Source organism: Lygodium microphyllum, chromosome 21, assembly GCF_053477565.2.
Source record: "Lygodium microphyllum isolate KBCC chromosome 21, Lygodium_microphyllum_v1.1.10, whole genome shotgun sequence".
NCBI classification, from domain to species: domain Eukaryota; kingdom Viridiplantae; phylum Streptophyta; class Polypodiopsida; order Schizaeales; family Lygodiaceae; genus Lygodium; species Lygodium microphyllum.
The window spans coordinates 137,541,378-137,557,970 of NC_141155.1; positions in this window are offsets into that span (position 1 = coordinate 137,541,378).

Sequence of the window (16,593 nt, forward strand, 5' to 3'; positions counted from 1 at the left end):
GGGGACCTTCTGACGCTCACTACGCACGCATACAGCATCCGATTTGTGTACCGGTCCTTGCTGAACTCGATTGCATATGCTCTCAAGTTTTATCAAGTGAATACAGACAAATAGGTGGTGAATGATATGCTTAATGTAGCAATAAAGAAGCGATAAATCAACGAGCTATGGGAGACCTAAAAGACACAAGCAAGACTATAGACTTGGATGTGTACATTTTTCAACAAATTTCAAGGAAACACAAGAAGAAATCTGACATTAAGGAGCCAAATTTGTCAAACACATTCCAGCTTGAAGAGCAACGACCACCCAATAATTTCAACCATCTCTCAAACTTCCAACTCCTCATCAACAATAGGTTCTTCATAGCTTCGAATTGAGGCTTAATGATAAAAAAAAATATACTTTCTCAAGGAGTAATCATTGTTTTACCCTTTCGAGCCTAAAAAAATCTTCTATTACTTTGCAAGGTTGAAAACCCGTCGTATGTCATTGTTGTATTATTCCAAAACAAAAAAGAAAAAAAAAAACAAATGCATGCACCATCACTGCACTACACCTAGGGGTCCTCAAATTAGGTATGCCTAGTGGCCTTGGTCGGCCAGCTCTGTCCCTAATCCCCTAGCTCTTTTGTTCATTCCCTCCACATTCACTTAGGGTGCATCAAGGTAGAACATACCTAGGAAGCATGCATTGCCTATGGTTAGACTTGTCACCCTGGGTTACTTGCACGTTTCCTTTCTTAGATCACATCAATGCCCTTGAAAAAGCAAGGTGAAAAAGTACTAGAAGAAGAGGCCACTCAATTACTAAAGACCCTCATTCTTAGGCCATCTAGCTAGGACACATGTTATCCAGCTATAATGACCTCTCAAAAAACTTCTTCAAGTACAATTTCAGCTAGCCACAATGCTTTTTCCATCCCTTCATCGACAACATAGCTATGAGGAACCACAATGGCTATCTTCTAACTATACCTAAGTATTCATGTGCAGTCACGTAATATCTATACCATAACCTATGCATAGTTTGGGTCCTCAAGTACAGGACAACACTTTAGGTTCCCAACTTGTCTCCCAAACCAACACAACATGTCCTATGCACAAAAAGAATACTAGCACTATCCTCTAGGGAGAGACTACACGAAAGGTTTTTCAATTGTAGGTATTGAAGATTCCAAGGATCAATGCACAATCAATTATTCTTCAAGATCTTCCATCCCAATACTTCTCACCTTTAACTCATAATGAGAACTTACCAAAAGAATAATCGGTATCGGGACCCATAAGAGAATCCCAATAGAATCCCACCAACTTCAACAACCGGGATGCCCATAACTTCCTAACAACAAAAGCTTTTATGCCAGCAACAACTTGAAGGACTCCTCCAAGGACAACACTCAATGGTCCCTAGTGTCCACATCTTTGACACAAGTTGAAGCATGCCACCTACAATGGAGAGTGCCATGGGACTGGCACTCATTTAGGAGGGGGATAATGTTAACTGTAAGAAGTACAGAGCATGCAAGCAAGCATGAGATGGATCCTAAGTTTTCAAAAATGGTCTCTTCAGATTATTGATTGCAATATAATGAGCATGCAACACATGCACATTTGAATTGCCAAATGGTTGCAACACTTGTATTGATTAATCATGTAAATCCACAAGCCAATCGTGCAAGTTGTAATGATAGGATATAATCACGTGGAAAAAACGCAAAGGTTCTAGTTCATTCTCACCATTGGAAAAGGATGCAATAAGAGATGACTAGTCTTGGGCTAGATGCCCAAGAGGGATGGAGAAACCCTAACCCTAGAAATCATGTATAAAAAGAATGAGAAATAATAGAACAACCTATTCATGTGGTGCAAACTTTGTGCACTTTCCTTCCTACTTTCATAGTGAGAGAGTGAGAGTTTGAGAGCAAAAGAGTGAGATAGTGAGGGTGACGGACCAAGGGGTTGAAGCTCTACTCATCTTCTCTCTAAGAACTCTCTCTTGCCATCCCCATGCTTCTCTTTGCATGTGGAGGTTGTAGAGGGTTGAGAGTCAAAGGAGCACTCACTTGGATCATGAACTGCGCAAAGCGCATCCTGCTCCTCACTATCACAAGAATTTTCTCAACAAGCCCATGACAATCAATGACCAAGAGAATCATAATGTCATCTATGAGCTAATCACATTTTGTTACCACCCAAATGATGATGAGGAGTGGAGCTTTGATGTATCCATCATCAATGAAGATGTCACAATGTCAAAGCATCAAGCCTCCATGATTGTGATGCAAATTGCCTAGTGCACTATCCACTACCCACGGGCATGTACTCCAAATTGCCTCTAATAATGATCCAAAAGAAGATTGTGATGATGAAAATTGCCTAGTGCTATAGTTAGTTAGATGTTTCTGCCATTTTGGTAGTTGGTCAGCTGTTTTGGTTGTATTTTAGCTATTTATATTTGATCAATTTGACTAGGGTAGACATTCACTTTCTATCTTGTAGGTGCTTCATTAGGTGGATGTAGTCTTCTTCATCTACATTGTGGACAACAAGCTACTCTCTCTGTCTCCATCACCATCATCGTTGAAGTGATATCATAATTATTCAGCTTGATCTGGTGCCCTCATTGACACCTTGGGCTATGTGTAGGGATTGATCATAGTCCTCATTATATTTAGCCTTGTTCTTTGTTTAGTGCATATCATTCTTCTCTTTTTGCTTTCTCTTCTTCTCTCCTTTTTGCTTTGTGTCCATATGACTCAGGTAGGACATCTACAATATTTCTTTCATAGAGGTGTAGTTGATTTCCACCATTCAAGGCTATCTACAGTAAAACACAAATTCTTATGGGTGTTTGCAAGTGTTGAAGATATCTTACCATCAGTTCAATGGCTTTGATGACTTTGATGCGATGAGATTTCTCATCACCCATCTGATAGTAGGTGGTGTGATGATCATGAAGATTGGAGTTCTTTGATCAATTTTGTTTGGCCTCACCATTTAGAGTAGCATTCTCCTTCTCCTCCCCCTCTCTCCATGTTTCCCATCGGGCCCATTCTATTGCTTTAAATTTCCCAACATGGCGCTACCTATTCAACTGCCTATCCTCCCTCCTTTACCCAAAGATGTCCGATTAGATAGTTCTAACTATTCACTTTGGTCTTCTAAGGTAGAATGGACCCTTGACACCTTGAGTCTTTGGGAGCTTCACCAAGGGATTAGTTGGACCCATTTGAACAATCTTCTTTTGAAAGGGAGGAGAACCCGCACTTGTACAGAGGATGCTACCATAGGCATACAAGGGCTAGAAGGATGGGTCTTATGTGAAATAGGAAGGGAGGGGAGAGGAGATGGCTACTCTGATATTTGAGACCTATCAGAAAATTGTGTTCCAAGCTTGTAGATAGCTTTTTAGGAGAGATGGGAAGGCTAGGAGGTGTGGACTGAACGATTAAACGAATTGGAAAGACTAGTGACAAGCCATATATACCAATGACTACTTTGAAGATTTTTTTTACATATTTAGGTTATTCCCACATGCTTACAAATAAATAAAAAGTCATACTTCTTGAGAAGTATGTTGCTTTAAGGGTTTCTAGCTATCTACCTGGATGCAAGGACTTAAGGAGCGAATACTTCTTATGCTACATTGCTTATGCCTTGGTTGCCAATCCCTTAAGGAATCTCTCTTTGCAAGAGTATAGGAGGCAAAAATGTGAGTCTTGCACAACAAAATTAGTGTATTTTTGCTAGAGGAAAAAGAACAACGTGGAAGTAGAAAGCAACAAAACAAGACAACTCTTCGATTGACTTCTGAGCCATATATATGTATTGTCCTTAAATATAGACATAGAATGTCATAAAGAATGAATGTTCTCCAAAAAGATGTGATGGCAATCACACTATCTACAAACTCTCATTGCACTAATGAGAATCTTGTTTCCAAGTTTCATATCAATCATGTATGGTTTCCTCAATTTCTTGTGTAGTGCTGATTGGTTGTACACATTGAAATTGTTTTCTATAAAAAGTATTAAACATTTCACACAACAACTTTACTTTTCCTAGCCCACCACCATGTCTTGTGGTTTTGAAGTAGAATGTTCTCCCTTAAAATGCAAGACTTCACCATGCCTTGTGTGTTTCATATGGATAATGGACCATAGTTGTCAACAAAGTACATTCCGTGCATTGATAAAATGTGCTACACAAAAAAGGAACATATTATGTCCACAAAAAATAAATTTCTAAGAGTTTCCAAGTACTATACTTACCAAGTAAAATGTGATGTCTTTCTTTACCCAAGCTTTAACTATTGCTTCCACCAAACTATTTATAACCTTCTTGTAGTCTAAACAAAAGCTTGCACTATTTCTGCTTTGCTCCAAACTATTTATAACCTTCTTGTAGTCTAAACAAAAGCTTGCACTATTTCTGCTTTGCTCCAAAAGTTTTATGAAGTTATCAAGCTCCATCTAGAACTTCATATGATCATTTGCTATGAAGGGGTCACTCACCACATTGGTTGTACATTCACACAATTCTTTCTAGCATTCCCATATTGTGCTTTTTGGACATTATCAAATTTGGAGGGAAACCTTCTATCCTTTGCTCCTCCCATTGATATAGGGGCTAATGCATCACTTGATTTTACATATTGTTGTGTATCCTTTTAATGTTGTACACAGCCCCCATGAAAGCCTATTCTTGAAATAAATTATTTGCATTTCTTGATGCAAGCATTTAAAAGCAATGCAAGCTTGATAAATCAAGAATAATCTAAATGCAACTTTAGAAGCTTATCAAGAATATGGATATCTACAAGCAATGTACAAATATACACTCTTTTTAATGGAATTTGAAGGATGGCCTCCCAATTTCTACCTTGAAATTCTTGGAGGGCACTACTTTTTTGTAAATACCTTCCCGCATTGTTCAAAGTCCTAGCTCAACTATTCATGTTGTCGCTAGATGGGGCAACTCTTATGCTTCTTGTGTTAGACAGTCATTCCATCTACACAATACAAGCATGGATGTGGTATTGTTGCTCCACCAAAATCCCAAACATGTATTTTAAGGCTTTCAAGTTAGCACTTAAAATGCCATTCTTCTTCAAATGACCCAATTCGTCTATACCTCGAGTAGCTCTTCTTTGTCTTGTGACTCTTTGATGCTTGGGATGTCTATGTGATTGAAAAGCCATTTGAGGGTCTTGTGGCTCTTGTTGGGCACTTTAGCTACACCTATCCACCATAGTCCATTCTCAAATTGAATGCTTTTACCCTTGCCTTATGATGATAAATCCCTTGCATGTTACAGAGCCTTGCTCATGAGTGCACGATTTATATGTTCCATATTTGGTGTTTTAATATTTGTGCCTCATCTAGTTCCAATACAAATATGAGCCTGCCTTTTGTATTCTCTAGAGTCATAGTATAATCGTGTACCATTACAATATGCATACTATTTAGATCCACCCATACATTGTTGAATTCCTTATATTGAAAAATCAATATGTCTCTTTTATTTCCATTTGTAAAATGCATTGAATCTTTCAATATGCTTGTAGATACCTAAAAGTTTTGTGATTGCTAGGTTCTATGTTTGCCTCTCTTCAACAAGCATATAATGTTTAGGAAAAACTAAACCACTTTGATGATGTTGACAAAGGTTCTTCACCACCACCTTGTTAATTACTCTATACCCTAATCTACTTATTGAAGCATTGTCACATGCTTCCAAAACTTCCTATGGTTCAACTATATTTTGAAAATATTTGCTTATCTCCTTCTAATGTAGAAGGCCTAACAGCTCTAAATCTAGTCCTCCTCAAGCATAAGTACCTCATGCTCTAGAGGGAAGATAGGGTCAAAGATCATAGGGTAGTAGAATGACATGGTTCTTGAGAACATGCAAGGATATATAACATTGTAGAAGAGAAGGCAAGTAGATGACCAGTAATGATGAAGGCAAGGAGGAAGAGCTAAAATGAGACCTAAAAGGAAAGAGCATGGCTTTTGTATGTCATGTAAACAAGGAAAAATAATTACATGTCATGACCAATACATGTTGCCACATCAACCAAAAGATACTTGATGTTGCATAAAATAGGCACCCACTTTGAGAAGCCATGTCACTGACCATGATGCACTTTGAATAATAAAAAGGTGAATTTAAGAGGTTCCAAATCATCCACAATGTTTGGAAACTTTGCCAGCGATGGAGCTGAAGATCCATATTCGATTCAGACTAATAAAAAAAGAAACAACTCTTGCCTTGCCAAAACTAGGACCACCACCATCCTCCATAGGATCTTTAGAAATAGGGAACATACACTGGAGCCATGCACTGTGATAATGTCAAAGGCCAAATCTTGTTGATAGTGTGATGTGGAAGATGCCCCTAGAAAATTTTCGGGTCATTGGTATTGGAATTGAGCAACACTTAGATTGGTTAGCCCCATTGGAATTTGAGTTTGCCTCTAGTTGTTTCTTGATTTGGGTATTAAAGACCAACACTACCCAACCCCTATTGAGCAAACTCTTTTTTGATGACCTCTTAGCTTGATACTTTTGCAAAAGATGGAGCTCCAAAAGCATATAAGCACTCTACATTCCATCCTCATCCAATTTATTAAGAGATTCATGGTGGAAAGAAAGGGATCCTCCAAAAGGATCCGATCTTCCATGGCAATGCACATACTAGAAACCTACAATTCTAGCATTGTAATAGCTTCCAAATGGGAAAAGGCTAGTAGCCACCTTAAAGAGGTTTGGTAAGCCTAGAGTGTAGAAGAAAGCTTAGTCTCCCAATCCATCTGATGATGCTTTGCTACCTTTGTCAAAATTTTCACAGGGGCTTATTTGTAGATTTGGCCAACCCACTAGGTTAAGGGTAGTACAAAGAAGACTTATTGTGAATAATCATGAATAATGTAGTCAAACACTAAATAACTTTTTTCAAGAAATGACCACTCTAGTAATCATTAATGAGTCTCATTGGACATCCATACTAATTGAAAATATCAGTGAAGTCATAGATAGACATGGAATGAAAAATGCTATCCGTTAGAGACCATGGTTCCACTCACTTGATTGGTTTAATAATCTATCATTATTAAGATATATCTATTTTGAGTGCAAACCATAGTAGGTTTGACTAGGTTGAAACCCTATTTATGAAAGGACTCCAAGGGGAGAATAGGGTGAAAAGGCAAGCGATCTCAAGAGTCAAACTAATGGTAATGGAAAAATTTCTTCATAGAACCATGTCTAAGTCTATAAAGTAATTCTTTTAAACCAAAGAAATCCTTGAAATCCATCAATAAGAAAATGAATTGCTCCTTGAATTCAAAATCTAGATGAGCACTAATTCATTTTCTATGACCCTGATGACCTTTAAATGGGCCTCAACTTCCTACTCCTACCTTAGGAATTTGGCCACATCAGATGTTGGCATAGTTGTTGCAGCCACATCCATCCTTTGTATTTTCCACATCTTCAGTTGTTGGCTTCATAGTGTGGGAGGAAGTTTAGAACCGAGATCCTTATCAAAATACTACTAGCCAATTTGAAAGACATTAATTATGTAGAGGGATACTAGGTTGGCATTAGCTACCAAGAATTCAATGCAAAAGGTAGTGGAGGTATCCTTTTGAGGGCAAAACACACTTTATGATAACCTTGCCTTAGGGCGAAGTGGTCCCAATCCTTATTGTTGAATGAGATGCATAGGTTGAAGCCATGGGCATCCCAAATGAAGAGGAAATATTCTCTTGCTTACTTCATATTCAAAACCACCAAGGACACTATAAATAGAATACTTACTTCAATCAACACAAATTGAAGCACTCCTAGTGGTTGAACCCATTGGCTACTTGGCCATTCAAATGAGAAATGGGGCTGATCCATTCCATTGGCCCAATTTTTTTACAACTAGCAACCATTATAATGTTTATTCTAAAGCGGTTGTCCAACATCATGTCATCAATTACTTGATTGTGGCACTACAAAAAAATAATTGGGATCGTAGGATCCAACATATGCCCAAGTGGCACTAGCACACCATAAGCTTTCTTCAATTCCTCTAAAAGAGCTATCGCTATCATGGCTCCCACCTCTGGCACCAACTCAAGTGGCACTGGTTCACCCTAAGCTTTCTTCAATTCCTCTAAAAGGGTTGCCGACTTTCATGGTTGCCACATCTAGCATCGACAAAGTAGGTTGATTGGGTTGAAGAAATTTAAGAAGGTGATCCCAAAATGTTAGAACCTAATCCAAATAATAGTCCAAGGGAATACTGATAGAATAAGGAAAAAGAGTAGGTTCCATTGGTAGGACTTGAGCTTCCATTGTTGCAAATCTTCAAAATTACATGGCTAATCTTCTACTAGAATAGGGATACCCTGCATGTCAAACATGGCAGCCAAAGCCACTAGAGATAATTTTGCCACTTGATGCTAGATTGATTCTTGATATGCCCATGAAACTCCTATTGGTTTATCTAGTGTTGACTTCACTCTTTTTAGAGAACAAGTAATCACATTCATAATAGGGTCAAGAAGTTCCTCCAATAGTACCATACATTTTGTTAAAGGCATTGGTGCCTTATCTAGCTCTTTTTGCTTCTTAGAATCTTATCTTGAGCCTTCCAATATTTTGTCCACCAGTGGCCTTCTTGTAGTCAAAAGAAGCATTGTCTCCTTGATAATCAAGGGGCACCCTATTTTCCTCAACCCTACTACCATCGACCACCTTGAATCATGCCTAGGGTAGGAAAATCCTGTTAGGCATAAGATACTCTTGGCACAGACACCCTAGACGGCCTTGGTATAGAATAATTCCTGAGTGCATTCAAATCACAATTGGCTAAATCTTCAATAGCTAGAGCCACCCGCAAAGTGCAAGACAAAATCCAAACATAAATAAAATAAAATATTTTTCTAATAGTCTTATCATTGGTAATCTATAGAGGAAATTGTAGAACCAGGTTGCACATGTTTGAACATCTTGATCCCCTTATTTCAAGCTCTACAACTGCTCCAATTTCTAAGAGTTGGTAGGATCCTCCTAAAACCAACTCAAAAAAGCCATTTTAGCATCTAAATGGGTGTTTTCTCCTTGTTTCTTTGCCAACAATCATGCTTCAACATCCTTTTGTATGGTGGTTTTGAACATAGGAGCCAGTTGGGCCTCATCCACTTGACTTAGAAAATTGATTCCATAAGCCACCTCAAACTGTTAGATGTGAGAATTTGGATCTTTGTCAATAGTACCATAAAATTAGGGAAAAGGAACCCATGTCACGGCCATCATAGGAAAAGGAGGGGGCATGATGTATGGTGGGATAGCAAAATCCTTGTCAAACTAAGAATATAAATAATTAATACTAGGTAAGAATTAACATTATAGAAGGGCTAATTGATTGTTCTAGAACCACTCCTCAAATGGAAACCAAAGAGATTGCAACCTCCCAGAAGAGCCATTGGAATCCAGTGCATTCAACATTGATCAAAGATCCCATAGGTGTTGCATGCTTTGGTGACATCAAATGCTACAACTCATGTCCAAACCATCGGCCACAAATCGGAGTAAGTGGCCTGAATGGTGAACCTTAATATAACATATGCATGCATACCCGCGATTTAGAGAAAGATCAACATTGTCTCCAAGTGTGATTGGATATAGACAGAATCATTCACCTTCTACTATTGTGCCGCCATACTCAACAAGGATAAAGAATATTGATACATAGTGAATAGATTAGTAGTTGCACATCTTAGTATAATCAATATTGTGAATCTTGAATCATCCATGCATTAAAAAATACATCTAAGTGCTTAAAGTTGCATTGCCAATTGATAGATATTGAAATACATGACTACAAGACATGGTTGTTCATTAAACCATGTTTTTGGACCAATAGTCCATGCATTCGACATCTAGCATCCAGCACTTTGATTCCTATCCTTCTTCCTCTCCTATTTTGTATAACTACCTCAATTTTTTAGGGAATGAATTTGAAAGAAGGGGAGTATTATGATGAAGCATCAACACGGGTACTACCACTAGTTAGATGTGGCCACGTGCCTTATAAGCCCACAATATTTAAGGGTCATGTGAGAGAGAATAGGTAGCTTATTGTCTAGTTACTACCTTTGACTTTAAGAGGGCCACTCTCACACCTGGCTTGGAGTGTGTTCAAGGTCCACCACTTGGGGTGCATACAAAGTTTAGCCATTTGCATGTAAAAAATTTGGGGGTTCTAGACAATTAAAATTGTTTGAATCACAACACTTACCTTGATGCTTGATGGCAACAAATGAATAAATAATGGAAAGTCTCAATTATAAGTAATTTTTACTAGTGTTGAAATATGCATCAGTATACACATGGTAAGCCCATTTGAAAATTTGTTAATCACTGCCAATATGATAATCAACATTTATCAACTAGCATCTCAATAGTTATACTAACACTTGTTTCAAGGATTATACCGATTCTTATACAAAAACTTTGGTATTTTTTGAAAATGCATTAGAATTTGATGTCAGAATTCATTTCATCTCTTGTAGTCTAAATACTCAATAGCCTTCCTTAGTTGTAGATTTGGACAAAATTTTCACCTTGACAAGAGACAATTTTTATAATTTTATACTTGAAAGAAGACTCAATATGATAGAAGATAACAATTAGCATGCGAGAGAGAGAGAGAGAGAGAGAGAGAGAGAGAGAGAGAGAGAGAGAGAGAGAGAGAGAGAGAGAGAGAGAGAGAGAGAGAGAGAGAGAGAGAGAGAGAGAGAGAGAGAGAGAGAGAGAGAGAGAGAGAGAGAGAGAGAGTAGAAAACAAAAAAATTTCTCTTTTACCAAATTGATCATCTGAAGGCCCTATCAATCCGTGCACTTCTATGAACTTTGATGGTGATCTAAACACATATTGTATGGAAAACATTGAGTGTAGAACTACGTTATTTATGAAGGATACCATTACCTATGTATATATAACACTAGAGATCAACTAGTCATAGATGCACATGGATGGTTCACCTTGACTCATCACCCATGTTGTCCAACCAATTCAGCAACCACTATCCATGTATATGGCATATCATAATCTAGGGAACATTCTAGGAAATATCACATGTATCCTTAGATTGGGGGACTCCCCCCCCCCCAAACCCTTGCTAGTTGCAACCAACTTGAGATCCTATGGAGTATGTGCATGTAATGATTTGTCACCTAGTATATACCACTATCTTCATTGACTTTTTACCAATTGATCAAATGGTCTAGTTCACCACTTTCATTGTCTAAATTGGGAACCTTGCTAGTACCTAACTCGGGGGGTCCACCTATATGAAATCATCTATGTAACATGCATTCAAAGAATATTAAGAAATACCCTTTCTTTACATGCTATATAAGGCCTTAAAATGACCCCTTTTACTTTACTAAACTTATGATTTTTTTCAAATTTTAATCAAAAAGCCCCTTTTGTAAATATAATCCTATACATTTTACCAAATATAATACCCTTTCTTTTGAACTTGCATGGTATCTTACATGTTCTATAAGGTAGACCCCCAGGGAGTGACTAGTGCCCATGATGGCTTCTCTCATTAAGGGGCTTACAACATTTGGCACTTGGAGCATAGGAAAGTAACTAAGAGGTGCAAAGTTTACTGATCTTCAATAGTTCCATAGTGAGAAAGTTATCACCACAAGGTTTCTTATTATTATGGAGTATATAATAATAGCAAGGGATGAATACCAGATATGTAGAGACACCCTTGGTATATTTACCAAGGAAGAGTCGAGTATAAGGATAATGACAGGCCAATTGATCAACCAAATACCTAGTCTTGTGGGGACACCTAGATTATAGAAAAGGTGCTAGTCTCATAAATGTGAAGGATAGCCTTGAGTCTTTTACTCATGTTGTCACACTCTCTCCCATCTATATATGAGTGTGGATAATCTATGTCAAAAGCTAATAATGCATCTCTAAAGTAGAGATGTCATCTCGCTTTATGGCCTTGCTACACCTTTTGAACATTTTGAAATCCTCTCTTTCATAAAATGGGCTTGCAATAGAGATAAGCTTCCTTCTTGTTGCCTTGTTTGTTTGGGAAGATTAAGAGCTAAGGAGTGTAAGAGGAACTATGTGTGATAGAGTGGAATGAACTATTCATTTCTCTCCTCCTCTCTTTCTCAACTTTGCATGCCAACTTGCTCTTGTACATATGCAGATCTAAGGTAGTGGATAGAAGTTCAAGGGTCCAAGAGTCAAGCTTGTGACAAAGACAATGTTCCTTAACATAAGTACACATTATTTTAACAAACATATTTTTAGGCCATAATCAAAGGCACCATGATGAGAGCATTGGTGACCCTCCCTCAACTCATCTCCCACCTCATAGTGAGGGATTCAATCATATGAGTTAGCAAGGTTTCACAAGTTCCCATACTAGCAGTTAAGATTGGTGCATGGTGATGTGCATGGCTAGCTTTGCCATATGACGCCAATGTGGCAACTAGGTTAGTGCATCTCCACATAGATCAAAAGAGTCAAAGTTACATAGAAATACCTCCCAATAGAAATTTATGAGAGTGACCACAAGAGTTGTCCATTTTCAAGGGAGTATTATTATGATTGCATGAACAAAGGAGTTGTGTAGCCAAAGATAAGCATCCATTTTTGCCCATACATTTTCTTTGTCTTACTATGCATAAAAAACAACACATTCATATGCTTCATGGCAAGAATACAAATCTACACTAGCAACCATTTTCCATTTGATCATTATAAGTGAAAGACAATTTAGAGTCTATAAATACACTAACCCCTCTTGAGGAATTACATCCATAAAAGAATATGATAACTATAAAAATGGCATGCTAGCCCCAAATTTATGGCCATATTGATGCACTACATGTGGTTCCTTACTAGTAATGTAGTTCAAAACTATTCTTCATTTTTTAGGATTAGAAAGACTTTAGTATTATATGTAACGCATCTAAGTAAAGATGTGCTACATATATATATCATACTTAATGTATGCAACATTTGATTAAAGATGTGCTACATATATAGCATACTTAATCTAGGGAATAATGTGCACCTCTTTCCACCTTGTATCAAGTCTGATGTATGGATCTAGTCATGAATACTATCTTGAATGCATATATAGCATACTTAATCTAGGGAACAATGTGCACCTCTTTCCACCTTGTATCAAGTTTGATGTATGGATCTAGTTATGAATACTATCTTGAACATGTAACACGCCATAATTTGGCTATAAGGTGATGCATGCTATCTTGAACATATGAGATCCATTGACATATTTACCACTTGCCTAACTCACCCATCTATGCTCATTTACAATTGTTAACTATCCAATAAATTTTGACTACTAACCTAAGCATGGGACTACTACTAGCCTAAGTTTGATGGCTTAGCTTAAATATTTTCTTGATATCACTATAATCTAATCAAATATCTTTTACTTTATCCAAGTAAATAGGACAATATGCTTCCAATAAGGTAGAGGTAGCAAATCACAAGTATCATTATATCATGGAATTTACTATTGATAGTTGTATGCATTAATGATGAATTATTTGCTTTAAGGATGGTAGGAGTTCCTCCATCTTGGTTTTTGGCATAGTGTAAAGAGCTAAAGTATTAGAGAAAGGTTTTACAATGGTTGATCTAAAAGATCAAGAGATTGCTCAACTTCATGGAAAATTTGATAACCCACCACAAAAATTAGCATATTATCAATGATGTATTGCTAGCTCAACATGCAAACTAGATCTTTTACAAGAAATTAATGACTTCATGGCCATGAAATCTACATAGTTTCATGGACCTCATGTGACTGCCAATGAAAATACTTCAAGGGAAAACATTTAAGAGACCCATGAAATGTGTAAGAGATACTATGCAAGTTTCAAGACCATACACCTTTGCCTCATCAAGCTAGTATCAAGAAAGAGTTCACTATCAATGCCTTACAACTTACCCCTTGACATATCTGATGATGGCATATGAGATGTAGAGGTTCCTCACCCACATGCCCATCTTCATCATCCATGCTTGCCCCACAAGTCCCCTCCCCCAATTGCGATCCATTGCCCACCATATATCCCTTCCTCAAAGATTGGGAATCTATCTCTTGGTCATTGAACCCAACATGAAAACCCTATTTTCATCTCACTCTCACATGCATAATTATCTTGACCCTTAGAACCATCCTTCCTCCCCACCACACTCACCATCTACCTTACTTTTTCCCTTAGTCTTTTCATCATGTGCTTCCCCTAGACTTACATTCATCTCCCACTCCACAAATGGAATAAGTGTGGTTGTCCTCTACATCCTTCTTGCATACAATCCCTTTGCCATCCTCAACTATTGTTGATGGTCCTAGCTTTAAAGAAATCCACTTGGATCCTACCCTAGCTTTAAAAACATCCACTTGGATCCTATCCTAGAGGCAACTATTTTAAGAAACTAGTTTTACAATTAGATCATTCAAAAGCCCCTATCAATCCTATAAATTTTGAGTAGCCAATCTCCTATTGCATCAATGTTCTCATTCATGTTCACTACTTTCACATTAATGACTAGATCAAGAAAATATACATTGAGAAGCATCCAATTTAGTTGCCCCTAATTGATTCAACTTCTCGGTCTAAGCCCTAGAAAAGACTAAGATGCCATGGCATCACCTAGAATAATTATCTTGCATCTCATCCTCAAGCCCCTCATTCAATTACCCCCAAGTTTGACATTATTATATCTCCCCAGCATGGGGGGCCAACTAAGAGTAGTGATCACACATTATTGCCTGTTTTTTCTACCATGATAGTTTAGGAAAAGCAATTCGTTGTATTGTCTTGATCCCCATGAGAAAGAGAAGCATTTAGATATTCATTTTTGAAAGATGCATTGGTCTTTTCTTTTGTTTTCTTGATTGTACCATGAGCCTCTAGACAAGTTTGTCATGCACAATAGACAATATCTCATCATCATCAAATGTACTCCTTGGAAGCATCACCATATCTTATCAACTTGAATCATTGCTCTCTATACTTTGACCCATCACAATACCCTATCACCTTTAAAGCATTGCCCTATACATTGAACATCAATATACACATTTCTTGCTTGGTGTTTGAGTGTATTGGTTGCATCCGAATATATCCAGGTGCAACTTATTTCTAAAGCAAGGATGCTTGAGGTAAGTCCAAATTATTTTGTATTTATGCTATTCGTTAGAGTTTGGACCACATAGGATGGGTTGATAGCTACCATCATGAACATATTGGTGACTTGCTTAGCTCATCTCCCACCTCACGATGAAAGGCTCAATCATATGGTTTGGCAAGGTTTCCTAAGTTCCAATAGCTAATGAATAAGAGTTAATTCTAGTGATGTGCTAGGTGAGGTTTGCCACTAGGGCAAGTATGCCATCGTGCATCCATATAGGTCCAAATTTTCAAAGTCCCATCAAGTAAATTGTATTTGACCATGCCAAATTTCAAACATATAAGTGTGAAAGAGTTATCCATTTGCAAGGGAGCATTATTATAGTTGCACCAAAAATAAGTTATGTAGCCAAGGATAAACATTGATTTGTGCCCATAGACTTCTCTTAGCCTATGATGCATAACCAACAAGAAATTCATACAATTCCCAAAAACACAAATAAATACTTCAAACAATTTCTATTTGCTTAGTATACACCACAACTAGTTTGAATGCTGTAGCAACTATGATAAACCCTTTTGAGGAGTTGCCTTCATAAAATATAATTCCAAATCAATATTCATATTTGAGGATCATATAGAACTCTAGTAGCATATATAACACATTTGATTAAATAATCCATGAGAATATAAGCAAGGAAGTAGTTTGCATAATGATATGTAAGAGTCAAATTTCATGGATTGTTTCCACATGAATTTGACCTATGTACATAATAAGGACTAGATTTTATGAGATTAGTATTAATCACATGTTTCCAAAGGTGATACATGAGGTGTAGAAGATAGAGACACATTCTTATTAATAACAACTTAAGCATGCATCCAAGATCTTGTCATGATTGATATTTTATGTTAAGGAATGTTTTCTTGGAAGCTTCTCATGCTTATGCAACTCACTTTTATGACCATCCACTAAAATACCTTGCTTGCCTTTGTAGTGTAGAATGATAGTGTACTAATTGGACATGTGATGCAAATTATAATTTGCATAGGATGCCCTTACAAATATCCCCCATTTTAAGTTGATGGGTATATGTTACTAGTACCCAAGACAACTAGATTTTAATAACAAAGGAAAAACTAGTCTCCTTATCCACAAAGCACAGAAAACATTTTTTGTTTCATAAGAATTACAGAAAATGTGTTTTTGTTTCCCTAGCACATTGGCAACTAGGCCCCTTACCACATGAAGTCACAATAACATACATAAAGATGATCAAAGATGCATTGAACTTCTACCAAAATGAGACACTTGTGATGTATATGATTAGTTTAATCATTAGTGCACCATGGTAGTTCATACACCAACTAATGTCTAA